The 6,892-nt window shown below is 36.1% G+C and overlaps 1 non-coding gene across 1 annotated transcript; it reads right to left on the bottom strand.

Annotated features, from left to right (window-relative positions):
* Positions 1-403: 403 nt before the first annotated feature.
* Positions 404-475, bottom strand: TRNAH-GUG (transfer RNA histidin (anticodon GUG)). Its single transcript has one exon. It is a non-coding gene; the product is annotated as a tRNA-His (tRNA).
* Positions 476-6,892: the final 6,417 nt, after the last annotated feature.

Below are 6,892 nucleotides of genomic sequence, written 5' to 3'. Positions count from 1 at the left end.
TCTCTAGATTCTTAAGAAAGAGTGTTTTAATTCTTCTGAAATAATGGGTTGCAAAATGTCTTGTGAGTTGATTTACTTTATATAAGCCCTTAAACTTGATAACAGGAAAACAAGTGCCTCTGTGACTGGAATGTCAGAGAAAAGACACTCTCACAGAAAAAGAATAACTCCCACCTGTCCAACAGTACTTCAGCTTCACCTTTCCATTTTCCTTCAATAGGGTTCAGTTCTACCTAATTCATGGGGAGCACCTTAGGATCAGATAAATTTACTTGAGTGTAGTCACTCAGTCGTGTCTGACTCTTTGCGACCCCATGGACTGTAGTCCGCCAGGCTCCTCTGTCCATGGGATTCTCCAGGCAAGAATACTGGAGTGGGTTGCCATTTCCTTCTCCAGGGGATCTGCCCAACCCAGGGATTGAACCTGGGTCTTCTGCATCACAGGCAGATGCTTTACCCTCTGAGCCACCAGGGAAGTGGAGCAGACCCCAGATAGGGGAAATATTGGTTCTGGAAGAATTCTTTTGAAGCCTGTATCCGTTTAGACTTGTAAGTTGATCCTTCACTCAATTGAGGATGAAACTCATGATCTTTTCTCAATCTTAACAACAATGATTCTATTACCATAAATGGTATTTAATTTTTCCTACTATCAGCAATTACATTAGCTATACATCTGGATCTTATATGAGAATTCAACCAGTATTTTCTAACTCCATCAAAGATCTGAGACTAATTAAAATAGAGTAATGATCTGATTTCATCTTCTGGATGTCTTTCTTTACAAATTGTGCTATCAGAGTATTACAGACATGAACCTTGTTAGCTTTGAATTCTTCTGAAATGTATTTGTTAGCCTATAATGTAATATCAATGTTATGGTATCAGTCTTTTAAACGGATAATGTAAGAAACATTTTTATCATAAATATTTGTTCTATAATCTTACTATTACCATCTTACTAAATCTTACTAAAAATACCATCCATTTTTACAACTGTCATTGATAAAGACATTCAGAACAAATTTGCATTGTATTTAACATAGAAAGGGCTTCCCTCGTGGCTCAGAGGTTAAAGCATCTGCCTGCAATGCGGGAGACCTGGATTCGATCCCTGGGTCTGGAAAATCCTCTGGAGAAGGAAATGGCAACCCACTCCAGTATTCTTGCCTGGAGAATCCCATGGACTGAGGAGCCTGGTGGGCTACAGTCCCCAGGGTTGCAAGGAGTCGGACACGACTGAGTGACTTCACTCACTTTAGCATAGAAAAAATTGTCAAGATTATCTTCTGATGAGATAGAATTAATTAGAATTCTATAACTAACCAAGTTTTGCATATGTCTTCGCTTTTAGAAAGCATGAGTTTAAATTAATATTCAATCACTCATACATTGATGTACCATTTATATATTATCGCTATTTTTTTCATTTCTCGGTTTTATATTCAACTTGGGCATGGTAAGGTGCTTTGTCTTTTCTTGAAAACTATTTAATAAATTTTGGGGATATGAGGGAGCTATACATTTGATAAAAATACCTTCATCAAAATAATGGCATTCTGTAAGGTGAATCCATCATAATCTTTAAATTTTAAAAAGACAAAGTCAATAGCACCATACAATGATTTGTTTAGTGTCTCTTTAAGATAAGATAGAGGGAGAAGAATGGGAAGATTAATAAAAATTCTCTCTATTTTAGTTTTCTTGCTTCACTTCTCTCTATAAATTAAATATATACTAATCTAAATCACTGATCCAGGAATAACTTTCAAACTTTGGTTAGAATTTACTCCGTAGAATTTATTATCAGAGTTTGTCTGTTAGCTTGTAAGAGTTTGTCTGTTAGCTTGTAACAACTCAATGACAAGTCTTTGAATGGATCATTCATCTCATTTCAACACCTCAAAAAGTACCTATACCTTTAGCTAATTATTAAGGAAACGTGTACAGTTGGACATTGAATTGAGTGGATACAAAAAAGTTCAAACACGTAAAAAGTACAAATGCAAGAAATATCTAAAGTATAAATAAAATTATTTTAAAATTTTGCCAAAAATCACATAATTGGTTGTTTCACACAGAAGTACAATATTAATCATTAGCAGAAATTATAAATATGAGAGCAATGCAGAAATTTTACTGATGGTCGCTGGCAATTGTTGCTTGACTACATGCAGATCAACATTCCTTTTCATATGTAAGTTAAGAGACCTACAGTTATGATGTTAGCATTGTGAGATTTTTCTATACATCGAACAAGCATTTTACTTCCAGATAAGCGTCATTCTTCTTTCCTCTTTCATAGAATCCATTAATTTTTACATATATTCTTTCTTATGGCATAGGGCCAACAATATAGGAGATACAAAATGTTTCTCTTTGACTATTTTATGAAGAATATCATCTTGATTTCATCAATCTAATTCTTATTAGAAGTTTTACTTTAAGACACATATATGAAAGTACATTTCTTTCTCACTCACTTTGAAAACAAGCAAAAACTAACTTCCTAATTTTTAAAATTTGCATATATTTAAGGCTTCCCTGGTGGCTTAGACTGTAAAGAGTCTGCCTGCAATGTGGAAGACCTGGGTTTGATCCCTAGGTTGGGAAGATCCCATGGAGGAGGGCCTGGAAATCCACTCCAGTATACTTGCCTGGAAAATCCCCATGGACGGAGGAGCCTAGTGGGCTACAGTTCATGGGGTCACAAAGAGTCAGAAACAACTGAGTTGTGCTGACTAAGCACAATGCAGCACAAAATATTATTGAAGGGAAAAGCATGTATCTTTCTACTGGTCTCTGAGTCTGGTCAAATTCTTTACACCATTGGAAGCTAAGGGCATTTAATGCTTATTTGCTTCTTTAAAAATAACGCACTCGAATTTTCAGTTTTCTGTTGATGGTGTGGCTGTGTACCCCCAACAGAAAATTAACAACTATAGATGGTCAATACTGACATCAGACTGATTATATTATTTGCAGCTGAAGATGCAGAAGCTCTATAGGGTCAGCAAAAACAAGACCAGGAGCTGACTGTGGCTCAGATCATGCCCTCCTTATTGCAAAATTAGGACTTAAATGGGAAAAAGTAGGGAAAACAACTAGACATTAAGGTATGACCTAAATCAAATTCCTTACAATTAAACAGTGAAAGTGACAAATAAATTCAAGGGATTAGATCTGATAGACAGAGTGCCTGAAGAACTACAGACAGGTTCATAACATTGTACAGGAGGCAGTGATCAAGACCATCTCCAAGAAAAAGAAAGAAAAATGCAAAAAAGCTAAATGGTTGTCTGAGGAGGCCTTACAAATAGCTGAGGAAAGAAGAGAAGCTAAAGATAAAGGAAAAAAGGAAAGCTACACCTATCTGAATGCAGAGTTCCAAAGAATAGCAAGGAGAGATAAGAAAGTCTTCCTCAGTGATCAATGCAAAGAAATAGAAGAAAACAACAGAATGGGGAAGACTCGAGATATCTTCAAGAAAATTAGAGATACCAAGGGAACATTTCATGCAAATATGGGTACAATAAAGGACAGAAATGGTATGGACCTAACAGAAGCAGATGATAGCAAAAAGATGTGGCAAGAGTACAGAAGAAATATACAAAAAAGATCTAGTGACCCAGATAACCACTATGGTGTGAGTACGCACCTAAAGCCAGACATCCTAGAATGAGAAGTCAAGTGGGCCATAAGACTCATGTGAACAAAGTTAATGGAGGTGATGGAATTCCAACTGAGCTATTTCAAATCCTAAAAGATGATGCTGTTAAAATGCTTCACTCAATATGCCAGCAGATTTGGAAAACTCTGCAGTGGCTTCAGACCGGAGAGGTCAGTTTTCATTCCAATCCCAAAGAAAGGCAATGCCAAAGAATGTTCAAATTACTGAACAATTGCACTCATTTCACACACTAGCAAAATAATGCTCAAAATTCCCCAAGCCAGGCTTCAACAGTATATCAACCAAGAACATCAGATGTTCAAGTTGGATTTAGAAAAGGCAGAAGAACAACAGATCAAATTGTCAACATCCACTGGATGTTTCTTTGCAGAAAGCAAAGAACTAAAGAGCCTCTTGATGAAAGTGAAAGTGAAAGAGAAGAGTGAAAATGTTGTCTTAAAACTGAACATTCAAAAAACAAAGATCATGGCATCTGGTCCCATCACTTCATAGCAAAAAAAGGGGTAGCAATGCAAACAGCAACAGACTTTATTTCCTTGAGCTCCAAAATCACTGCAGATGGTGACTGCAGCCATGAAATTAAAAGACGCTTGCTCCTTGGAAGAAAAGCTATAACCTACCTAGACAGCATATTAAAAAGTAGAGACGTTACTTTGCCGACAAGTTCTGTCTAGTCAAAGCTATGGTTTTTACAGTAGTCACATGTGGATGTGAGAGTTGGACTATAAAGAAAGCAGAGCACTGAAGAATTGATGCTTTTGAACTGTGGTGTTGGAGAAGACTCTTGAAAGTCCCTTAGACTGCCTGGAGATCCAACCAGCCAATCCTAAAGGAAAGCAGTCCAGACTATTCATTGGAAGGACTGATGCTGAAACCGAAACTCCAATACTTTTGCCACCTGATGAGGAGAAGTGACTACTTAGACAAGACCCTTATGCTGGGAATATTGAAGGCGTTAAGAGAAGGGGATGACAGAAGATGAGATGGTTGATTGGCATCACCAACTCAATGGACATGAGTTTGAGCAAGCTCTGGGCATTGGTGATGAAAAGGCAGCCTGGCTTGCTGCAGTCTGTTAGATTGCTGAGTCGGACATGACTGAGTGACTGAACTGAACTGAACTGGGAGTTTTTAAAATGCCACCCTGAACAGAAAGATATACAGTATTCTACATTCTTGACTTTTACAGTGATAGCTTCTCAGTCCTTGAAATGCTATGCTCCATGTTTAATCAGTTAAATCAATTCAGTATTAAAATTGTGGGTCTTTTGTTGTTGTTATAATCAGTTTGTTCAGTACACTTTGCAACTAAAATTAATTCACCATTCATTTGGGATTAATTTTCAATTCAATTTCTTGACCAAATTGCATTTTTATATTAAATTACATTCTTATGGATCTAAGTTGAGTGTGATTATAATGATTAATAAGGCCATGTACTATGTAAATTAATCATAATTGGCCACAATGATTGCTAAGGTAAATCCCATTATAAAATATTGGATTTGAGAAATTGGAGATAGGGTGGTTGGGTGAGGGGCTTTTACATTATCTTATCAATGATTTGTGGAAATACCAATTAACCTTGAAGAATTATCATTTATTTACTTGTAAATTTGTTTCATTTAGCTCAACGTTACTTTAATGAATGAATGAAAATAGGAATTTCAAAATTCTGCTTCAGATAGCAAAAGAATTGTAACAATCTTTTATATAAACCATAATTTCTTACAAGAAAAAACATTCTTTCTATGTAATTTTGGAATGCATTTTATGGAAGAAAGAAGAATAAGAAAATAGGCTATCATCTGGTGTAAATACTTTGTGAATTTCATTCATATGAGCTATAAAATTTTAAAGCAAAGAAATTTCACGCTGGTACAATGGTATTAACTACCATTTAAAGCAAAATTGACTTTATGAATACATTACAAAATATACATCTAAAGGAAACTCAAGCACACACTCTTTTCTTCACTACTAAATAATCCATAAAAATTTCATTGTAGCTCACTTTTGTACTATATGTTAATGTAAATATTGGGGAGAAGGCTTTGTATAATCTTTTATTCTCCAAGTTGCCTTTATGTAGTCTTCCTCTATTATTTTGCTACCAAACAACATACACAACAGTGGATGGGATGTTTAGTTTTTTTGTGTCAACTTGACTGGCCTATTGGATGCCCATATAGCTTGATAAAACATTATTTCTGGATATGTCTGTGATGCTATCTATGGAATAGATTAGCATTTAATTGGTAGAACAATATGATGGATCATAGAGAAATCAAAATAATTCCAGAAAAAAATATCTACTTCTGCTTCATCAACTACACTAAAACCTTTGACTGTGTGGATCACAAATAACTGTGGAAAATTCTTAAACAGACAGGAATACCAGACCACCTTACCTGCCTCCTGAGACACCTGTATGCAGGTCAGGAAGCAACAGTTAGAATCAGACATGTAACAACTGACTGGTTCAAAATTGGGAAAGGAGTACATCAAGGCTGTATATTGTCATGCTGCTTACTTAACTTATATGCAGAGTACATCATGTGAAATGCCAGGCTGGATGAAGCACAAGCTGGAATCAAGACTGCCAAGAGAAACACCAACAGCCTCAGATATGCAGATGATAACCACTCTAATGGCAGAAAGTGAAAAGAAACTAAAGAACCTCTTGATGAAAGTGAAAGGGGAGATTGAAAGACCTGGCTTAAAACTCAATATTCAAAAAACCTAAGATCATAGCATCCAATCCTATCACTTCATGGCAAATAGATAGGGAAAAAATGGAAACAGTGACAGATTTTATTTTCTTGGGCTCCAAAATCACTGTGGATAGTGACTGCAGCCTTGGAATTAAAAGACACTTGCTACTTGAAAGAAAAGCTATGACAAACCTAGACAGTGTTTTAAAAAGCAGAGACCTCACTTTGCTGACAAAGATCCATGTAGTCAAAGCTATAGTTTTTCCAGTAGTCATGTTCAGATGTGAGAGTTGTGCCACAATGAAGACTGAACACCCAAGAATTGCTGGAAAGGACTTTGGAGAGTCCTTTGGACATCGAGATCAAACCAGTCAATCCTAAAGGAAATCAACCCTAAATATTCATTGGAAGGACTGATACTGAAGCTGAAGCTCCAAACTTTGGAGGTCTTTATAGTCAAAGCTATGTTTGTTTGTTTGTTTTTTCC

Source organism: Bos grunniens, chromosome 11 (genome assembly GCF_055505025.1).
Source record: "Bos grunniens cultivar Pamir isolate PY7600 chromosome 11, Bosgru_T2T1.0, whole genome shotgun sequence".
NCBI classification, from domain to species: Eukaryota; Metazoa; Chordata; class Mammalia; order Artiodactyla; family Bovidae; genus Bos; species Bos grunniens.
This window is presented reverse-complemented; position numbering and strand designations above follow the sequence as displayed.